At 42.7% G+C, this 21,940-nt stretch overlaps 1 protein-coding gene across 1 annotated transcript in view; it reads right to left on the bottom strand.

Moving 5' to 3' along the window:
- Nucleotides 1-21,237, bottom strand: part of LOC126997814 (cAMP-specific 3',5'-cyclic phosphodiesterase, isoforms N/G-like) — a 141,028-nt gene extending 119,791 nt beyond the window's left edge. Inside the window, exon 1 of the mRNA XM_050859026.1 lies at nucleotides 21,063-21,237. The gene's annotated coding sequence lies outside the window, so the exon portion shown is untranslated. The remainder of the gene's footprint in view (nucleotides 1-21,062) is intronic.
- Nucleotides 21,238-21,940: the final 703 nt, after the last annotated feature.

The following is a 21,940-nucleotide window of genomic DNA, read 5'->3' as shown; positions in this document are numbered from 1 at the left end:
AAACGAGTAGATAGCTTCAAGAGGTACGATGTGTCAAAGGAGTCAAGCAGGTGAGAAGTGATAACAAGGTGACGTATTGAGGAAGTTACCCAGTGCTTGAACCGACAGGTCTTCTGGTGTCTGTTCTTCCTATGTATTCCTATGTATTCTCTTCCTGGTACCCGAGTCCCGCCTTACCTGCCCTGAACACACACACACACACACAGAGGAGTGGATAGAGGTGGAAGAAGAGAGTGGAGAAAGAGTAGAAGAATGTGGAGAAGGCGAGGGGGAGGCAGGAAGAAAGGTGGAGATAGAACGAAAGAGGAAAAAGAGTAAGGGAGATAATAGAGAAAGGGGGAGAGGGAAGGAAGGAAAGAAGAAGGGAAAAAGGGGATGAGAGAGGGAGAGAGAGGAACAACTTGCGCCCCCCCCCCCGCCTTCCCCACACACCTGCGCAAGCCCTCCTCATCAGCCAGCCAAGCAACACCAAGTGAATGACAATAGCGTAACACAAAGCGCGGCTGTGTCCATGTACCGAGAAACATGACCCGCCATTAGACACTCTTCAAGGCGATTAATAGCGGCTTCAGTCCCCTTCCCTGCCCCTTGAATGCGATCCCGAGGTAGCAGGAGGAGGATTTGGTGCCAGATACGCGGGGAAAAAATGCCTCGGTGTACCTTCGTGTTTCTGCCAGGTGTGAGGACTTAATGAGCCGGGCGCCACAGGTATCACCCAGGCATTCGACCCCTGCTAGGTTACGCCGTGCACTAAATTTTATGACAAACACAAACAGACGGGGTATAAAATGTGAGAGTCAGGCCCTCCCTCGCGTCTCACACCCACACTCCTCCTCCTCCTCCTCCTCCTCCTCCTCCTCCTCCTTCTCCTCGTCCTCTTCCTCCTCTTCTTTCTCCTCCTACAACCTCTGCATTCTCTCACACCAACCTTGCATCGTTGTGTGTCCGTGTGCGTGTGTGTGTGTGTGTGTGTGTGTGTGTGTGTGTGTGTGTGTGTGTAAATTCTCGTCTCTGGTCACCAAACAACTAATACTAATACAGATATCTACTAATACTAATACCAACACCAATACTAATACTAATACCAATACTAATTCCAACACTAACACTAACACCAATACTAATACTAATATCGTCGTGTGTCCGTGTGCGTGCGTGTGTGTGTGTGTGTGTGTGTGTGTGTGTGTAAATTCGAGTACCGTACAGTGCTATAAAAAGACTTAAGGAAGATGCACCGGGCTCCCCCTTCGATTAATCTTTGAACGATCAGTCTGGGAATAAAAAGAAGAATATATTTGCATCCAAAGCCTCCCGCAGCGCATGGTAAATCTCCCTATCGACCGCCCGCGACAATTTAACAGATAATTAATGTCACAGTTAGGCGGCGGACACTGAGGACGTGGGCGGAGCAGGAGGAAGAAGAAGAAGAGGAGGACGAGTAGTATAGTAATAATAATAGTAGGAGAAGCAGGAGGAGGAGGAGGAGGAGAACAAGGAATAGAGGCAGGAGTAGTGGGAGGAGGAAGAGGAGATGGAGAACAAGGATTAGGAGTACGAGGAATAGGAGGAGGAGGAGGACGAGGTGGAGGAAGAGTAAGAGGAATATAAGGAGGCAAATAGCAGAAAGATAATTAGCGATAAGAACGAACAAGCAAAGGAGAATGAGGTGAAATTAGGAAGATAAATGAGAATGGCATGATATGGATGAAGGAAGAGGAGAATAATGAGAACAGATGAGGGAGGAGGAGGAGGAGGAGAAGGAAGAGGAAGGGAAGAAAGATATTTGGCGATAGGAATGAACAAGAAAAGGAGAATGAGGTGAAATTAGAAAGAGAAATGAGAACGGCATGATATAAATGAAGGAAGAGGAGAATAATGAGACAGGTGGAGCAGGAGAAGAAGGAAGAGGAAGGGAAGAAAGATATTTGGCGATAGGAATGAACAAGAAAAGGAGAACAAGAAGAAATGAATAAGCGAAAAGAGAATTGCGTGATACGAATGAAGGAAAAGATGAATAATGAGAAAAAGAGAATAAGGAGGAGGAAGAGAATACGGAGACTAAAAAAAGAAGAATAGGAGAATAATGAGAGCAAGAGAGGAAGAAGGAGAAAGAGATGAGAGACGAGGAGGAGGAGGAGGAGTAAGAACAAGCAAGTAAGGAAGTAAGGCTGAGTAGGAAGAAGAGAAACAAGAAATATGGAGAGAAAATGACACGAGTAGCAGGAGGAGGAGAAGGAGGAGGAGGATAAGTATAGAAGGTAAACGAGGAAGACGACTAAGTGAAGGAGGAGGAGGAGGAGGAAGATGAAGGACGCTCACAAGAGGCTGGTTTCATCTCATATCGAGGAGGCAAGAAGACGCAGCATCCCGCGTCAAGAGGAGCGGCAGGAGGGCCATATTAAACATCTGCCTCTTAATTTCCGGACCGGCCGCCGAAAAATAAAGAGGAGGAAAAAAGAGGAAAGAGAGGGAAATGGAGGAAGTAGAGGATCAAAAATAACGGGGAAAGGAAGGAAAAGTACGGAAATGAGGAAGTGTAGGAAAGGGAAGAGATGGTGGAGGAAAAAATGGAAAAGAGGAAAAAAGAGAAAGATGAGGGAAAAAGTAAGAGAAAGACAGGAAGAAGGAGAAAGTAGAGGGAAAAGAAATGGAGCAAGGAAAGAAAACAAAGGAAATAAGGATATAGAGGGAAAAGGAAAAGATGGAGGATTGAAAAAAAAAAGATGAAAGGAGAAATAAAAGAGAAAAGGGAGAGAGGAAAAGTAAGAGAGAGGAAAAGGAAAAGTTGAGAGAAAAAAGTAAAGGAGAAAAGAAAGAAAAATATATAGAAGGGAATACAGGAAAAGAAAAACTGGAGGAGGGAAAATATGATAAAAGAAGAAAAGTAACAAAAAAAGGAAATAAAACAAAAAAGTAAATGAAAGCAGAAACAAAATACAAAAAGACAACAGATAAAAAAGAGGAAAATGAACAAGGGGAAGAAAACAAGAGTATGATATAAAGAGAGCAGGAGGAGAATAAAGTGGCAAGTTATATATATTCATAACTATTTAAAATGACGTACAAGCTTCCTTAGTGTATATCATGGAGGAAATATGAGCGTAAAGTGACCCCCTCCTCCTCCTCCTCCTCCTCTTCCTCTTCCTCCTCTTTGCTGGGTCAGAAGAAGTGGAAAAAAAGTAATAAGAACTTGGACCACCAAATATTGAAGAAAGATGAGAGAGAGAGAGAGAGAGAGAGAGAGAGAGAGAGAGAGAGAGAGAGAGAGAGAGAGAGAGAGAGAGAGAGAGAGAGAGAGAGAGAGAGAGAGAGAGAGAGTGAGAGAGAGAGAGAGTGAGAGAGAGAGAGAGAGAGAGAGAGAGAGAGAGAGAGAGAGAGAGAGAGAGAGAGAGAGAGAGAGAGAGAGAGAGAGAGAGAGAGAGAGAGAGAGAGAGAGAGAGAGAGAGAGAGAGAGAGAGAGAGACGTCAGACTCCCCAAAGAGCTTGTCCTAAATTAGAGGAAAAGGAGGACGAGGAGGAGGAGGAGGAGGAGGAGGTAGTGAAGGTAAGAGGCAAAAGGCGCAATAAATTTTTCCCTCAGTTCTCTCTCTCTCTCTCTCTCATAAAGATTTTGGAGAACATTATTTTACTCTCTCTGACGCACATAAATTCTTCCTCCTCCTCCTCCTCCTCCTCGTCCTCCTCCTCCTCCTCCTGCTCCTCCACATTTGGCTACAAGTAAAAAATATATATATGTAGAATTAACGACTCTAATTAAACGAGCGCAGGTTGTGAATGGTAACGGCCAATTAATGAAACAGTGACCGCAGGCAATTAAAAAAAAAATTAACGAGAGCCAGCAGCGAATTAAACGATGTAGGGAATAAAATGTGGAAGGAGAACGAGATATATAAGAAAGGATAAACGGAGGAAAATGAGATAGCGAGATAAAATGAGGAAGAAGAAGAACGAAGGGTTAAGAAGAGAAAAAAAGGAGAATATAAACGAAAGAAAATGAGGAAGGAGAAGAATGATTGGTAAAAAGAAAAAAAAAGATTAAGTTAAAGAAAATGAGAAAGGAGAGCGAAGAATGAAAAAAAAAGATGGAAATGAGAAGATACACTGAAGAAAACGATGTAAAAAGAGGAAAAAAAGAGAATATAAACGAAAGAAAATTAGGAAGAAGGAGAATGACTGGTAAAAAGAAGAAAAAAGAGACTAAATTAAAAATAAAAATGAGAAAGGAGAGCGAGGAATGAAGAAGGAAAAATAGAAATGAGAAGATATACTGAAGAAAACGCGGAAGTAGACCAAGGAAAAAAAAAAAAAGAGGTGAGGTTAAGTTAAAGAAAAGTAAAAACAGACACAAAAAAGGTAAATTAAGTTGATGAATAAAAAAGTAAAAGAAGGGAAGAGAAAAAGCGAACAGAAGTAAAGACAAGAAAAAAAGAGAGAGAGAGAGAGAGAGAGAGAGAGAGAGAGAGAGAGAGAGAGAGAGAGAGAGAGAGAGAGAGAGAGAGAGAGAGAGAGAGAGAGAAGAGGTAAAGAAACTAAGAATGTAATGAACGAAGAGGGGAAACGGAGAGGAAGGAGGACGAGGAGGAAGAAAAAGAAATGAAAAAAAGCGAAAAGGTGAGGATAAGGAAAGAAAAGGAAAAAGAAAAGTACAGAAAACACACGAAAGAAGGGGGGTGGTGGTTGTGGTGGTGGTTGGGTAGAAGTGGTGATGTTTGGTGGAGGTGATGGTGTTTGAGGTGTGCGTGGGATGGAGGTGATGTTAAGGCTAGATTCGAAGGGAGACCAAAGCAGGAAGGAGTAAAGAAGATGATAAAAGAAGAAAAGAAGTGAAGAGAGGGAGAGGCAAGTGGGAGCGAGAGGAAGGAAGGGGTCTGAATAGGGAGGAAAATGAACTAAGAATGTAAGAGAGGCAAAAGGGAGCGAGAGAGAGGAAGGAGTCTGAATGGTGAGGAAAATAAATTGAGAATGTAAATCAAGGAAGCGAGGAAAAAGAGGAATATAAATAAAGAAGGAAATGGAAGAAAAGAAAAAGAAGAATGAGAAAGAGGAAGAAGTATGGAGAGGAAAAGAAACTAAGAAAAAAATACTAGAAGAGAAAGACAGTAAAGAGGAAGAAGGAAAAAGAGAAGACAATGAAAATTCAATTAAATAAAGAAGAAAAGAAAGAAAAACAGAGAAAGGGAAGAAGATAAAGGAAAAAAAAGACAAAAGAAAGTAAATGAAAGAAGAAATGAAAAGGAGAGAAAATTAAGCAAATGAGAGAGACAGACACACAGACACACAGACAGACAGAGAAGAAGAAAAAATGAAAGGCATATCAAAGAAGCAAAGAGAGAGAGAAAGGAAAAGATAAGGAAGAAGATAAAGGAGGACAAGACACAAGAAAATACACGAAAGAGGAAATCAAAAGGGAGAGAAAATTAAGCAAATGAGAGAGACAGACAAACAGACAGAGAAGAAGAAAAAAGAAAAGTATATCAAAGAAGCAAAAAATGAGAGAAAGACAGAAAAAGAATATAAAGGAAGGAGACACAAGAGAGTAAATGAAAGGAAAGAGGAAATGAAAAGGGGGAGATAATTAAGCAAATGAGAGACGGACAAAAAAAGAGACACAAAGAGAAGAAAAGGGAGGCCAGGAATTTTAGGCGGAGGTCTGTAAGGTAAGGAAAACGAAGCATAAATGTGAAAGTAAGTATCCTATTACCTATTATACCTTACCCTTACCTTCCTCCCTCTTCCCTTACCTACCTGGCGGACCTCAGAAATCATCAGGTAACCTCACTCTACCACTCCCTCTAACTTGGCCCTCTCCCACCTCTCACCTCACCATTCCCAAATTTCACGGTGACTTTTCCACTACCTGTCGACACACTAATTCAACCTCCTCTAATCTGATTGGTGGAAAAGTGCGTCTCTGCGCCAATCACCTGCAATCTACGCATCGCAGCCAATCAGAGAGGCCCACAATTTTGGGGCTTGATTTTTGCACCTGTTGGAGGGAACGAGAGAGGGAGAGAGAGAGAGAGAGAGAGAGAGAGAGAGAGAGAGAGAGAGAGAGAGAGAGAGAGAGAGAGAGAGAGAGAGAGAGAGAGAGAGAGAGAGAGAGAGAGAGAGAGAGAGAGAGAGAGAAGGATCAATAATCTTCGCCACCTGTTGCTGCTCTCACCTTCTGGCCAGGTGAGAGAGAGAGAGAGAGAGAGAGAGAGAGAGAGAGAGAGAGAGAGAGAGAGAGAGAGAGAGAGAGAGAGAGAGAGAGAGAGAGAGAGAGAGAGAGAGAGAGAGAGAGAGAGAGAGAGAGAGAGAGAGAGATTATTTGTTCACCTGCGACAGCTTAATTACCACTCTTTCCTCTAAAGGTATTGCACTCAGGTAACTCCAGCCACCACTGCCCCCCCCACCACCAGTACAAGCAAACACCCTCACCACCACTACCACCACTGCACCAAACATCACCTTCGAAATCCTGAACTTCACCTGTAACACCAAACATCATCACCACCATCACCACCTCCTTCCACCACCACCACCAACGTCACTACCAAACTTCACCTCCACATCTTAAACACCTCCATCACCACCACCACCTTTACCTCCTCCACCACCACCACCACCACCACCAATACAAGGTTACGATGCCTCTTCTTATATTAATAACTCCACCTTTTTACCTTTCACACCTGTCCTCTCCATCACCAGGGCTAGTTTCCTCAATCAATTTCTTCCCCTCTAGACAAAACAGGAAGCTGCCAAATCCACACACACACACACACACACACACAAACACATACACACATACACACACACGGACGGACGGAGGCGCACATATTTATTCCGAGGACGCCTAACATCATCAATAATAAAATTGATACGCAGAAGCTTTTACAGGAATATAAATAACTTGTTGGGGTCCTTCTCTCCTTTTTCTTTTTAAGATTGTCAAAATTTGCGTTAAAGATCAGAGCATATTTTTTTTTTTTTTTTATCTTTTACGATATTAAAGATTTTGTATTTATATTTGCATATCGAGAGGTTTTATTTGTATTTTTTTGCCTTGCTTTTAGGATATAAAATTTATTGTTTTTCTTCCTCTGTGATGGAGATGAAGTGGTTTGTTTTCGAGACAGGATTATGCAAGTGAATGTTTTAGTTTTACGCTCTCGATATATTCTTGTTATTCATCTTTTACGACAGGAAGATATATATATATTTTTACGTTAGGATATCAAGATTATTTTTTCTTCGACAAAGTTATCAAGTTTTGTATCTCTTTACATGATCGATATTTATTTTAGTGCATCGAGAACGGATTTTTGTTGGCTTAGGGACACCACTACGTATTATTTTAACTAGAGAAACGTTTAGGAATAATATTTTTTAAAGCATCTGGACTTTTTGATCTTTTTAATATATCAAAATCTGCTACTTGTTATTTTTTCCTCAGAGATATCATCAAGTATTTCTAATTAAGACACTAAGGATCAATATTTTTTTAAAGCATACAAATTCATTTATTATATTTGCTCAAGTTATCCGTCTATTGATCCTATAAAGTATCAAAATTTATTTTTTTCTAATTAGGACGTAAGGCAACAGTATTTTCTACAGTATATGATTTTTTTTCTTTGATCGAACTCCGTCTCTCTGTCTCTGATGTATCACGATGGTCTTATTTGCTCAGAGATAGCACTACGTATTTTTCTGTCTGTTTTTAGGAATGTCGCAATCTTCAAGACATTATCATGCAATGTTTTCTAAAGCAGATCAGTCTGTATAATTTCTTTGGTCAAGCTATCCGTCTGTCTGTTTATCCTTTATTACATCAAGATCTGTAATATTTTTTGTTTGGGAATATCACTAACTTTAAAATACAAAAAAACAATATTTCCTAACATATTAATCCATTATTTTTTCAGTGATCAAGCTATATGTCTGTCTATTGATCCTTCAATGTGTCAAGATTTCTATTTTTCTTTTTGTTCAGATATATTAACTATTATTAACCTAAAACGCCAAAGAACAATATTTTCAAACATATTAATTCATTTTTTTCTCTCTAATCAAGCTATCCGTCTGTCTGTTGATCCATTAGTATATCAACCACTCCGTTTATTATTTTTGTTTTCCAGGAATATCACAATCTTCAAGACGCTGCAAATAAGGATCAGTATTTTCTAACACATCAACTCATTATTTATTTACCTGATCAAGCTATCCGTCTGTCTGTTGATCCATTAATATATCAGCCTCTCCGTTTATTCTTTTTGTTTTCAGGAATATCACAATCTTCAAGACGCTACATATAAGAATCAGTATTTCCAAACATATCAATCCAATTTTTTTTCTGTGATCAAGCTATCCGTCTGTCTGTTGATCCATTAATATATCAACCTCTCCGTTTATTCTTTTTGTTTTCAGGAATATCACAATCTTCAAGACGCAACAAATAAGGACCAGTATCTCCTAACACATCAATCCATTTTATTTTCCCTGATCAAGCCATCCGTCTGTCTGCTAATCCTTGGGGGCCGACATGTAGCTTTCTTTTTTCTTCTTTTCCTCCTTCATGCCGCCTATCACACGCCCCGCCGCCGGTCAGTGAATGCCGGGAATGTGACGGTCATGCTCTGGGCGTCTGAGGGGTAGTATCAACCCCATGACGCGAGTTACGTTCAATCAAGTATTCTGCTTAGCGAGTATAAAATGCGAGCACCCGAGATTCCTGCGGTGTTGTTGACTTGGTCTCTCTCTCTCTCTGTATTTTTTTTAATCCTTCCTTACTTTCTTATTTTCTTTTCATTTCTTTCTCTCTTTCTTTCCTTCTTCCTTTCTTACTCTTCTTTCTTTCTACTTTCATTGTCCTTCCTTGCTTACTTTCTTTCTTTCTTTCTCACTTTCACTCTTTTTTTTCTTTCCTCCTTTCTTTCTTTCTCTCTTCCTCCCCTCTCCCTCTCCCTCTCTCTCTCTCTCAAAGGGAAAGTCAAAGAGAAAATGGGAGTCAAAGGGAGTGGCAGAAAAAGAGTTTGATACGAAGAGAGAGAGAGAGAGAGAGAGAGAGAGAGAGAGAGAGAGAGAGAGAGAGAGAGAGAGAGAAAAGATTAACCAGATGAAAGAAAATAATATCCAGTAACCAATAACGATGATAATAATAATAATAATAATAATAATAATAATAATAATAACAAAAATAATAATAATAATAATAATAATAATAACACGAATTCTTACGCAGCAAAAACGCAGTAGTGAGGTCAAGAGGGACGCAATGAAGCGAGAACGAACAAACAAATGCACAAACAGAGAGAGAGAGAGAGAGAGAGAGAGAGAGAGAGAGAGAGAGAGAGAGAGTAGCGATGCGGAAAGGTCCTCAATGGTATACTAGGTTTTGCTTAAGGGAGCTGAGTGAGGAAAAAGAATACAGTAGGTCCTCTCTCTCTCTCTCTCTCTCTCGGCACACTCCGCATTCCTCGGCCGCTGCAAACTTGTTTATAAAAGAACTACATGAGCCGACCTTCTTTTTCTCCATCCTTCTCTCCACCATTTCTCCTCCTCCCTTATTACGGCGCGGAGGGAGGGAGGGAGGGACGAGGGAGGTAAAGTAGTGGGTGGAGGAAAGTGGGTGGGCGAGGGGGAGGAGGAGGAGGGAAGGAGAGCAGTCAACTTGTAACTTTTTGTTGGGTTCACCTTCACACACACACACACACACACACACACACACACACACAGACAAAAACGTACACACAGACTTAATTCATATCAACGAACTGTATCTACGCCCACGCCCACGCCCACGCCCATACTCTCTCTCTCTCTCTCTCTCTCTCTCTCTCTCTCTCTCTCTCTCTCTCTCTCTCTCTCTCTCTCTCTCTCTCTCTCCCTTCCTCTCTCTTCCTCTCCCTATCTCTCCATCTCTCCTCTCTTCCCTCGGCCTCCTTATCTTCCTCTTTCTTTTTCTTTCCCTTCCTCACTCTCATTCTGCTCCTCTCATTTTCCTTTTCTCCCTCCCTTTCCTTCCCTTACTCTCCTCTCCCTCTTACTCTCTCTCTCTCTCTCTCTCTCTCTCTCTCTCTCTCTCTCTCTCTCTCTCTCTCTCATTAGTAACACTACCTATCTGCTCGACAGGTAAACAGAGGTCGCTCGCAGTACAGGTGATTACGGGTAACTCATTCTACCCCCTCCCCACCTGGTCGCTCGCTCCCCAGGTAGGCTACTCCCCATGCCCCCCTAGGACATCTCATCCCCCCCCCACCCCCCCACCTCCTTCCCCCGCTGGTAGTCTTTTATTTCCATGCACTGATAGCTAGATACACAGTCACATTTTACCATTCGTGGCAACTGGAGGAGGAGGAGAAGGAGGTGGAGGAGGAGGAGGAGGAGGAGGAGGAGGATAGTGAGGCGCGGGCAGGTCTCAGTAACCCAGCATGACTCCAAGGCATCACCACTACCATCATCATCACCATCACCACCACCACCATCATCATCACCATCACCACCACCATCAGCTGACTAGAGTGGTTGTGGTCAGTTGGTGTGGGTGGCTGACTGGCTGACTGCGTAGGACCGTGTTGCAAGGTTCGAGGCTGGCTGGAGTGCGTGGGTGGGTGTGGTTTACTGAATGGCTAGCTCAGGTGTGGCTTGTTATGTTGCGGAGATACAGGTGTGTGTGTGGGCAGGTGTGTCTGTGAGCGGGTGTGGCTGAGGTGTTTCTGGATGTAGTGTGGCTATCAGTGTGGTTATGGGCAGGTGTGGTTATTGGTGGGTGTGGTTAAGGTGAGGTTGATGTGAGTGTGAGTAGTTAAGGTTTCAGAATAGGGCGGTGGGGCATATGGTGTCGGAGGAGGAGGAGGAGGAGGAGGAGGAGGAGGAGGAGGAGACCAAAGTTGAGTGACCTTGACGGGCCAGCCTCCTCCTCCTCCTCCTCCTTCTCATACACATCTTCCTCCTCCACCTCCTCCTCCTCTGACTCCTACTTTTCTTTCTCCTCCTCCTGTCTTCTTTTCATATTTTTCTCCTTCCTTCCTTCATCTCTTTCCTCCTCTTCCTCTTCCTCCTCCTCCTCCTTAAGACCTATCAACACATTTTTCTTCCTCCGTCTCCTCCTCTTCCACATCCTAATCCTCCTCATATTTCTTCTTCTCTTCGTCTTCCATGTATCTAAAATTTTAACTTACATTTTTGCTCCTCCTTCCACGGTGAGCAACTGCCAACTGGTCTCAGGGGAAGGGAGGGAGAGAGGGAGGGAGGGAAGGAGAGAAGTGAAGGCCGCGGAGGAGCAGGAGAGTGACAAGTGACGTTTTAGGGATAGGAGTGAGGCCAAAAAAGGAAGTCAGGGGTCGCGAGATGATATGAGACGATGTGTGTGTGTGTGTGTGTGTGTGTGTGTGTGTGTGTGTGTGTGTGTGTGTGGTCAGGTGTTTTGGCAGACCGCCACAAAGATTTCTCTCCTTTCCTTTCCTCCTCCTCCTCCTCCTCCTCCTCCTGATGTTCCTGTTTCCAGTTACAATTTTTCTTATCTTCAAAATTAGTTTAAACTGACAAACATTTACATTTAACGCTAACAAGTTCACCACCACCACCACCACCACCACCACCCCTTACATCACCACCACTACCTTACATCACCTCCCTTATCATTCTCTAAAAAAAAAAAAAAGAGAAAAAAAAGACTCGCTCCCAGACTACACAAAAAAATTATCTACTTTCCCTTAAACCATAAAAATAAGGATCAAACATTTTATTTCTATTCTGAACTTGTAAAAAAAATTAAAATAAAAGGAGAAAAAAAATGTCCCTCTACGAACCTAAAAAAAAATACTTGACACTTTTAATTACTGTATTTTATCTTGTGACTTCGTTTTATCTTCCTTTATTTTATTTTATTCTCTTTTATTATCTTTTATTGTATCTTTATTTATTCATTATCTCATTTTATTTTGCTTTACTTTATTTTTCAGTTCTTTTTATTATTCTCCCTAAAACAACACTGCACTTTTTCATAATTTAATTTTCTATTTTATTTTATTCTCCTTTATTTTACTTTTTCATATCTATTTTCTACTCGCAAAAAAAAAAAAACACTACAGTTTTTCATTTTATTTTGTATTCTATTTTATTCTCCTTTATTTTACTTTTTCATATCTATTTTATACTCTCCAAAAAACAACCCTACACTTGTTCATCATTTTATTTTCTATTTTCATTTTATTTTACTTTATTTTACTTATCACATCTATTTTCTACTCTCCCAAAAAACACAACACTACACTTTTTCATTATTTCACTTCCTATTTCTATTCTATTCTTTTCTATTTTCTATTTCATTCGTCAGTCGGTGGGCAATTAAGACACAGGTGAGTTTGCCGGTAAAGTCCAACCCATGTGAACGTGGAACCGCCGCGGACGAGCGAGTTTATTTATTATGCGTCGACCAACCCGATAATGAATCCACTAGACGCGTGATTCGGCTTTCTAATTGGGCCCCAAAAAAGGAGTAGTCGTAGAGGAGGCTTGCAGAGCAGAATCGAGTGGCCAATTTGAGCTTGCCTGCCTGTCTGTCTGTCTATCTTTTCTGGTGTATCAATTTGTCTGTCTCTCTCTGCCTGTTTGGTGGTATATGTTTCTCTATCTCGGTTTTTGTCTCTTCTTTTCCCTCCATTCCTCTTCTCTCCTTTCCCTTCCTTTCCTCTCTTTCTAAATCTCTATCCGTCTGTCTGTCTGTCTTTCCTCTGTATGAATTTCCACTCTGTCCTGTCTGCCTTCTCCTTTCCTCTCTTCTCTTCTCTCCTTCTCTCCTGTTCTTTCTTTTCCTCTCTTACTCTTTGTCTATCCTTCCTTGCATCTCTGTTTTATCCTATTGTTGCTTATCTTTTCCTCCCTTCTCTCCGCTCCTTTCCTTTCCTTTTCTCTCCATTCTCTCTTACTCTCCGCCTGTTTGTCTATTTGCTTGTGTCTTTTCTCTGTATCTATCGAATCTTTCTATCGTTTATTCTCTCCTCTCCTCTCCTCTCTTTCTTTCTTTCTTTCTTTCTTTCTCTCTCTCTCTCTCTCTCTCTCTCTGCCGGAACTATACCTGGAGACTGATCCGACAGGTGCGTCTCAAATTACCTGCCGAGCTTTAATGGGGGGGTAAGGAGGGAGGGAGGGAGGAAGGGAGAGGCGGAGGAAAAACTTTAATGGCGCCGGCGTGTAGGAGCGAGGTAAGAAGATTTGGGAAGAGGTGTTGGAGAGATGGAGAGAAAAAAAATGTATATGCTGAAACTTGTGGAGGAGAAACTAGAGGAGGAGGAGGAAGAAGAGAAGAAGAACGAGAAGGAGGAGAAAGAAGAAGAGAAAGAGAAGGAGGAGGAGGAAGATGAAGAAGAGAACAAAATAGTGGAAAGAGGAAATCGATAATGATGGAAGACGAGAGAGAGAGAGAGAGAGAGAGAGAGAGAGAGAGAAACATATATACACATAAGTGAAAGCGAATTTGTTCACCCGATATTTCTCTCTCTCGATTTCTCTCTTTTTTTCATTTTTTTAGTTTGTTGGAATTTAATTTAGCTTTCGGTTCACTATGCTTTCTATGTGTGGTATGTGTTTGATTCTCTCTCTCTCTCTCTCTCTCTCTCTCACTAGCCCTTTATTGAGGGTCTCTATACGACCTTAATTAACAAGAGAATGAGACTTGTTGCGTAGAAAGAGAGAAAGGCTAACTCTATTATCTCTCTCTCTCTCTCTCTCTCGAAATGAATAGCTCCTCTTTCTCCTTTTTCCCATCAATCTTGTCTCATTCCTCCTCCTCCTCCTCCTCCTCCTCCTCCTCCTCCTCCTCCTTTTCCTCGCCTTTCTCCTCTTCCTCCTCCCGTAATTGCATTCTCTCTCCATCTTTCCTCCTCCTCCTCCACCTCCTCCTCCACTTCGTCTCCTTTAAACTTTTCATCTTTTGCCTCCCCGAGATTAGGAACAGGTGAATTGCCCTTTGGAGGAGGAGGAGGAGGAGGAGGAGGAGGAAGATTGGAGGCAAGTCATACTCTTCCCTATGACCAACTTTTAGGCAGGAGGAGGAAATGAAGAAGGAGGAGGAGGAGGAGGAGGAGGAGGAGGAATGGAGAAGGAGGAAGTGAAAATAATGATAAAGGAAAAAAACAGCAAAATAAAAACTAGAAGAAAAACAAAGAAGACGAAAGCAATAATAAAGAGAGAAAGAAAAAAAAAAAAAATTATTTCCCTCAGAAGAACACACACACACACACACACACACACACACACACACACACACACACACACACACACACACACACACACAAGCGACTGAGTATAGACGAAATATCAAAGCAATCTTACATTAAAAAAAAATATATGACCTGCCTTTCTTGTCAATCTCCCTTTCACTCCTACGATCACATTAAATTATATCTTGAGTGACATTTCAGTAGGCTTAGGTTGTTGGCGTCTTGCAAGTAATGACCTAAGAAGACGAAGAAGAAGAGGAAGAAGAAGATGAAGAAGAAGAAGAAGAAAAAAGAAAAAGGAGAAGGAGAAGAAGAAGAAAAAAAAGAGAGGGAAAAAAGTTGCATATAGAAGCTTAGGATCAGAAGTTGCGTGTGTGTGTGTGTGTGTGTGTGTGTGTGTGTGTGTGTGTGAAATGATTAAGAGGCAATAAGCGTATGTACCTGTCAGCACACACACACACAGACATACACACACACAAACAGAGAGAGAGAGAGAGAGAGAGAGAGAGAGAGAGAGAGAGAGAGAGAGAGAGAGAGAGAGAGCAAATCAAATCCATCTAAGCTTCACCCGAGGCTTCAAAACGAAACAACGAATCCTACTAATGAACCACACACACACACACACACACACACACACACACACACACACACACACACACACACACCTTCATCCTCTCCACTGATGGGGTTATTAACTTCATCGCCTTGCTAATTACGTCCTTTAATTAAACAGGTAACAGCAAACTCCCTCACCTCACCTGTGTTTCCAAGCGCCCCGGGAAACGAAACTCGCGAAGCTCCGAAACAGTTGAAAAGTGAAACGGGGTGATAAAAAGAATCGAATTTGTCTTTATTTTAGCTTTTTCACATTTTTTCGTCTTTTTTCCGTTTCTTCATTTGCCCTACTTTTTTTTCCTTCCCTTCATTTTATCTTCTTTCCTATCCACCTTTTTTTCTTTTTTGCTTTCTTCCAGTTATATTTTTTTCGTCTTTCCTTCCTCCCATTTCTTTCTTCCTTTCTCTCTTCCTTCCTTTTCTCTTCTTTCCTGTACATCTTTTTTTTTCTTTTTTGTTTTTTTCCAGTTATATTTTTTTCGTCTTTCCTTCCTCCCATTTCTTTCTTCCTTTCTCTCTTCCCTTCCTTTTCTCTTCTTTCCTGTACATCTTTTTTTTCTTTTTTGTTTTCTTCCAGTTATATTTTTTCGTTTTTACTCCCTCCTATGCCCTTCTTCCTTTCTTCCTTCCCTTTATTTCAGTCCCTTCCTTTTCTTTTCTTTATTATCCACCTCCCTTTTCGCCTGGTTTCTTAATTATTATTTCTCCTTCATTGCCCTTCTTCCTTCCTCCCTTTCCTTTTTTCTTCTTTCCTATCCTCCTTTTTCTCCCTTTTCTCCCTTTTCACCTTATTCCTCGCTTGTCCTTCTTCCTTCCTTCCTTCCCTTTTAATCCCTTCCCTTTCTTCTTTCGTTTCTATCATCATATTTTTTGTTTGTGTTTATTTACTATCATTTTTCTTTCTCTGGGTGTTATGTTTCACTTCCACGTAACCATATATCTCCATCTCTCCCTCTCTCCTTTCCTCCACTCATCTCCCTCACTCTCCTTCATCTCCATTACTCTCCTCCATCTCCATGTCTCACTCTCCGCCATGCCTAACTCACTCCATCTCACCCCCCTTCTCTCTGTCTCTCCTCCCTCTCCCTCACATGGTAATTCCTCCATCCTTCCATCTCCAGACCCTTTCCATCAACGTGAGGGAGAGAAAATGCCTGTCTGACCTCTCCTTTTTTTCTTCTCTCCTCCCTTCCCCTTCTTCCTTCCTTTCTTTTCTCACCTTTCTCTTCTTTTATATCGTCATTACTTTTTATTCTTAACCTATTCCTATTTTCGAGTTTATACTTTGTTTTTTTTTCGTCTTTTCTATCATGCCCTTATTCCTTCCTTACCTGCCTTTCCTTCCTCTCCTTTCCTATCCTTATTTCTTTATTTCTTCTCTACCTCTTCCTATTTTCAACTATCATTTACTTTGTTTTTTCCGCCTTTTCTTCAATACTCTTCTTCTTTCCTTCCTTCCTTCCTTTTAGTCCTTTTTTTCTCTATTCTTTTCTGTCTTCCTTTATTTCTTTTCTCCCTTTTCACTTGGTTTCCTTATCTTTATTTTCCCCTTTCCCTCATCTGTTTTTTTTTCCTTTCCTTCATTCAATCCTTTTCCTCTTTCTCTTTTTCTGGTTCCTTTTATTGTGTGCTCTTCCGTTCTCTTCTTCTCTCATCAACCCCTTTTATCAGCTAATTTACCCTATGATTCTCTCTCTCTCTCTCTCTCTCTCTCTCTCTCTCTCTCAACTCACCTCCACACTAAACCTTCCTACCTTACTTCCAATTCTTCCACCCCCCTTCCAACTTCCCTCCTCCTCCTCCTCCACCTCCTCCTAATCCCCCCGTTTGGCACTCTCACACAAAACAGGGCCATATACCTTCCCGGGCCTTCAGAGTGCCATGGCCCCATATTCTGCGCCCGGCGGGTCGTGTGGCACTAAAGGCCTCGGGGACGACCTGCTTAGGGGGCCATAATATCGAGGGTCGGCGCGGGGCGATAAAATGAAGGTTCTTTATAGCGAGGATCAGCGAGCGTTTGGAGCGGTTGTGAAGATAAGGGGTGGTGGATGGGAGGGGGGAGGGGGGTAGTGGTGGTAGTAGTAGTGGTAGAAGTAGTAGTTGTAGTAGAAGTAGTAGTAGGGGAAGGACGCACTAAACACACACACACACACACACACACACACACACACACACACACACACACACACACACACTCGTATAAAACCAGGAAACATACGCAACTCAGGAATAATTTATGTACGTACATATACCAACTCTCTCTCTCTCTCTCTCTCTCTCTCTCTCTCTCTCTCTCTCTCTGACTATACATTCGTTTTCTGATAACTGTAAGAAGAGTAACGAGCCTTTAAATTTAGAACTGTTACCCCTGAATCAATCTCTCTCTCTCTCTCTCCAGGTGTTGTTTGTTGTTGTCTCTCTCTCTCCAGGTGTAAGTAAACAGGATATGAAGAGCTGTAAATGTTGTTTATACCTGAGTTATGATATCAAAGAGAGAGAGAGAGAGAGAGAGAGAGAGAGAGAGAGAGAGAGAGAGAGAGAGAGAGAAACCAATAAAACAGCCAACCATGATAGATATACGCACGGATGCACATAAATCCTTACATACATACATACATACATACATACATACATACCTGGGAATATCGATCAGGTCACGTGGTCTTTCGGGTAACCAATCACCTGCGAGAAAGACGAGACTCCGCAACCAATTAGAGCAAAGGTCAACCACCCAATCAGGTCTTTGGAAGGACTAAAAAAAAAAAAAAAAAAAAAAAAAAGGAAGTAAGGGAAATAAGTTGGAGAAAAAAGTAAGGAGAAAAAAGTAAGGAGAAAAAAGTAAGAGGAATAAGTAAGGAGGAAAAAGTAAGGAGAAAAAAGTAAGGAGAAAAACTTAAGGAGGAAAAAGTAAGGAAAAAAGTAAGACGAAAAGTAGCAGGAAAAAGTAGGAAAAAAAGTAAGAGGAAGAGAAAAGGGGAAGAGAAAAGAGAAAAGGAAAAAAGAAAAGGAAAAGAAGTAAAGGTAAAAAGTAACAGAAAAAGTAAAGGTAAAGAAATAAGAGAAGAAAGAAAGAGAAAAAGTAAGGAAAATATAAGAGGAAAAAAGTAGATGCAGAAAAGTAGGAGCAAAAGAGTAAGAGAAAAAAAGTAAATGCCAAAAAAAGTGAGGGAAAAAAGGGGCCAAAATTCTAGACAGGGAAGGAAAAATATTTGGAGATAAAATACAGGGAGGAAATTGCCTGAGAGTAAGGGAGGAAGGAAGGAATAAAGGAAGGGAGGAGGAGGATAGGAATAGGGAGGAGGAGGAGGAGGTAAAGAGGGAAGTGGTGAAAGGTAACAAGAAGAGGAAGGTAAAAAAGGGAAGATGGATGAAGCAAAGGAAGAAGAGGAGGAGGAGGAGGAGGAGGAGGAGGAAGGGAAGGAGGAGTGTGTTTTAAGACTTTCCAAAACAGGACAAAGACAAAATATCTTCCCGTTTTTAAATCTTTTCCGGGCAAGCAATTTCTCACGAGTTTCTTATATGCGCAGACTTGACCCCCCTTTCCCCCCTTTCACCCCGCCCCCCCAACACCTCACACACACCAACCTTCCTTCCCCCCCCCCCAATATCACGTGACCAGAAAACCCAGCTCCTATCAGCCTAGTTTCCTGTAAGAAGGGATGGGAAAGGCCTCTCGTCAGGCTTATCCACACCCAAGCCCTTACCGACACAATTCCAGTCTTTCCCTATATACCAAGGCCCTCCCCACCCTATCCCAGCCTTCCCCAGCACCTTCCCACACACCCCATTCTTCCCCAGCGCACACCCATCAACCCCAAACTTTGCCACTCACCCCCAACTACACCCCGTCTTTCCCCACTTACCACATCCCCTTTCCACTCTCCCAAGGCTTTCCCCACCCACCCAAACCCCACTACGTCCCCTCCACTCCCAACCTCAGATACCCCAGCTCCTCCCCAGTCTCCCCCCCGCCCCGCCCCGCCCCATAAGGTCTAGCAGATGCCTTTTCCACGAGAGAGAGTGGGCGTGTAGCGAGGCCAAAGCTCCTGTCATTAGAGGCAAGAGTCAGACTGTGTATAGGCTCATCAAGGGAGAGTTAGGTAACGAGGGAACGAGAGAGAGAAAGGAGGGGAAAGGGAGAGAGAGGGAGAGCGAGAGCGAGATAGCGAGAGAGAGTAGGAACGTTAAATAAGTAAGAATAAGCGAGAACGTAAACAAACCAAGAAAAGAAAAAAAAAAACAAGAAAACATGATAAAAGTGACAGTGAGAGAGAGAGAGAGAGAGAGAGAGAGAGAGAGAGAGAGAGAGTGTAGCCGACAGATTTGTTAAGGGATGGAAAGGAGGAGGAGGAGGTAGATGCGAGGGAAGAAAGGAAAGTCAGGAGAGGTTGAGAAAAGGAAATTGGCTGTGTAAGAGGGCAGAGAAGGAGGAGGAGGAGGAGGAGGAGGAGGAAGCCAACGACGAAGAGAATGAGACTAAGAACGAGGAAGGAGGAGGAGGAGGAGGAGGAGAAGGAGAACGGTAAGTGTACTCGACCGCAAGTTTTCGAAAAGAGCACAAAACGACGGAAAAAAGGCGCATAGCGAAAGGCTTTGAAACGAGTCTCAGAGCGCGTCGAGTGAGGGGTGAAGGGGAAAAATTTTAGCGACCTCACTCTTATTGGAAAAGCCGGGAGGAGGAAAAAGTCTATAGTTAGGGTGCTTGGGTGAGTCATGTCTCTCTCTCTCTCTCTCTCTCTCTCTCTCTCTCTCTCACTTCTATTATGTTTTCTTCTTTTAGTTTCGTTTTTTTGTGGTTTGTTTTCGTCCTTGCATTTTTTTACGTTTGTTTAGCGTCTCTCTCTCTCTCTCTCTCTCTCTCTCTCTCTCTCTCTCTCTCTCTCTCTCTCTCTCTCTCTCTGTATATATAAATTTGTCTTCTTTTACGCTTTCAAGTGGAAATATAAATATAAATAATAATAATAATAATAATAATAATAATAACAAAAATTCTACATCAGCTCACATCGTTTCATACACAAACAAACAAACAAACAAACACCGAACATAAACAAAACCAAAACAAGAACAACAACAAAAAAAAGAGTAGAAAAAAACACGAGAGATGAATGTATAAGCGATGAATCACACACACACACACACACACACACACACACACACAGAGCCCCCCCCCCATCCCACCCCACGCAGCCCCCTCCCTCTTCTAAACAAACACAAACACACACACATACACACACGCACACACACACACACACACACACATGACTTCCCCCCACCCACAACCAAGCCCCATTCTCCCCGATAAACACACACACGCACACGCACACAAACACACCCACCTGGGCATCATCTAATTAGTGACACCTGCCCGCCGCCCCGCACCTCACCTCAACACGCCTTCACCTTCACCGCCGCCGCCTCAAGAGTGCCAAGTGCCAACCTTCTTTTTTTCTTTCTTTTCCTCGCACACTTTTTTTTTCCGCTTAACCTTCAGAGTCTTGGGGAAGTATTTTCTTATCCGCCTCTTCGACAGATGTGCGTACGTGAGGCTAATTTGGGTGCAGGTTGTGGTGGGTGGTGGTGGCGGTGGTGTGTGTGTGTGTGTGTGTGTGTGTGTGTGATAATTTTAGGGTTTCTGCTTGAGAGGAAGGGAAGATTAGGTCGTGAAGAGGGAAAGAAGAGGTAATGAGGAGGAAGAGGAGGAGGGAAAGAGGAAGGGAGGAGAAGAGGGCAAAGAAGAGGTGGCAAAGGTTATACAAGGTGATTCTCTCTCTCTCTCTCTCTCTCTCTCTCTCTCTCTCTCTCTCTCTCTCACAGACACACACACACTCAAATATTGAACTTATACCTCTGCGGGGTGGGGTTGGGGGGGGGGGGAGGGGGTTAAAAGTTACGAGGAGAGGAAAAGCGAAGGAGAGGGAGAGAGGAAAATGAAAGAGAGAAAGGGAGAGGAAGGAAAGGTAAAGATAGGGAGAATAAAGTGTGTGTGTGTGTGTGTGTGTGTGTGTGTGTGTGTGTGTGTGTGTGTGTGTGTGTGTGTGTCAATAGTTTACGAACCACCGCATATCACCACCACCACCACCACCACCACCATCACCATAGCACTATAAACACCTCCGCACAACACCACCGCTGCACTACCACGCCCCCGCCAACACCACCACAACGTCACAACCAACACTTCACCACCAACGCGCATCACATCACCACGCGCACGCTCAGCATCACCACAGCACTGACTCAGCACTCCGAAGCGAGGTCCTCAGCGTAGGGTCAGCACGTAGGAAGACGCGGGCACGTAAGGAGGAGGAGGAGGAGGAGGAGGCAGGAACGGCTCGCGAACCCGTCCAGCCACCAACCACCTCTTACACCAACTGGTCCTCCTCGGCTCTCGCTCCTCCTCCTCCTCCTCCTCCTCCTCCGGCTCAACGCAACCCTCCCCCCCACCAGTCTCTCTCTCTCTCTCTCTCTCTCTCTCATATCTTCCTCCAGGCTTTCCCTTTCTCCTGATATGCTAACTTATTGTACCTCTCCTTTTTTTTCTCTACTTTATCTCCTTTTTTTTCCCCCTTCTCCTCTTACCTAATGTTTTTTCTCTCTCCAGTGAACCTCATCTCTCTCTCTCTCTCTCTCTCTCTCTCTCTCTTCCCCTCTTTCCGATGCCTCCTACTTATTTCCCTCCAGCATGCAATCTCTCTCTTTCTCCATCTCTCCACTCCTTCTCCTCCTCCTCCTCCACTTTCCTTCTTTCCCCTCTCCCAATCGTTGTTTCCTTCCTCCCCTCTTATTTCACCCTCCCTTTCATTTCTCTTTCCATCCGTTTCATTTCCTTCATCCCCTTTTTTTTATCCGCAAATCTCTCTTCCCCTTCCCTCTTTTCCTTTTTCCTACCCTCACTGAAAGCTAGATAGATAGATAGATAGATAGATGGATAGATGGAAGGATAGGTAAGTAGGTAGGTAGGTAGACTGATAGATAAATAGATAGAAAGGTAGGTAATAGAAAAGTAGATAAAGAGATACAGAATAGAGGAACAGAGAGGCAAATAAAAAAAATAGCACTGGAAAAAAAAGGAAGAAAAAAAGAATAGGTATGAAAGGAGGAAAGGGGAGCATATT

This window comes from Eriocheir sinensis, chromosome 13 (genome assembly GCF_024679095.1).
Source record: "Eriocheir sinensis breed Jianghai 21 chromosome 13, ASM2467909v1, whole genome shotgun sequence".
In the NCBI taxonomy this organism is placed as follows: domain Eukaryota; kingdom Metazoa; phylum Arthropoda; class Malacostraca; order Decapoda; family Varunidae; genus Eriocheir; species Eriocheir sinensis.
The sequence above is the reverse complement of the archived record's forward strand: the minus strand, read 5'-3'. Positions and strand labels throughout refer to the sequence as shown.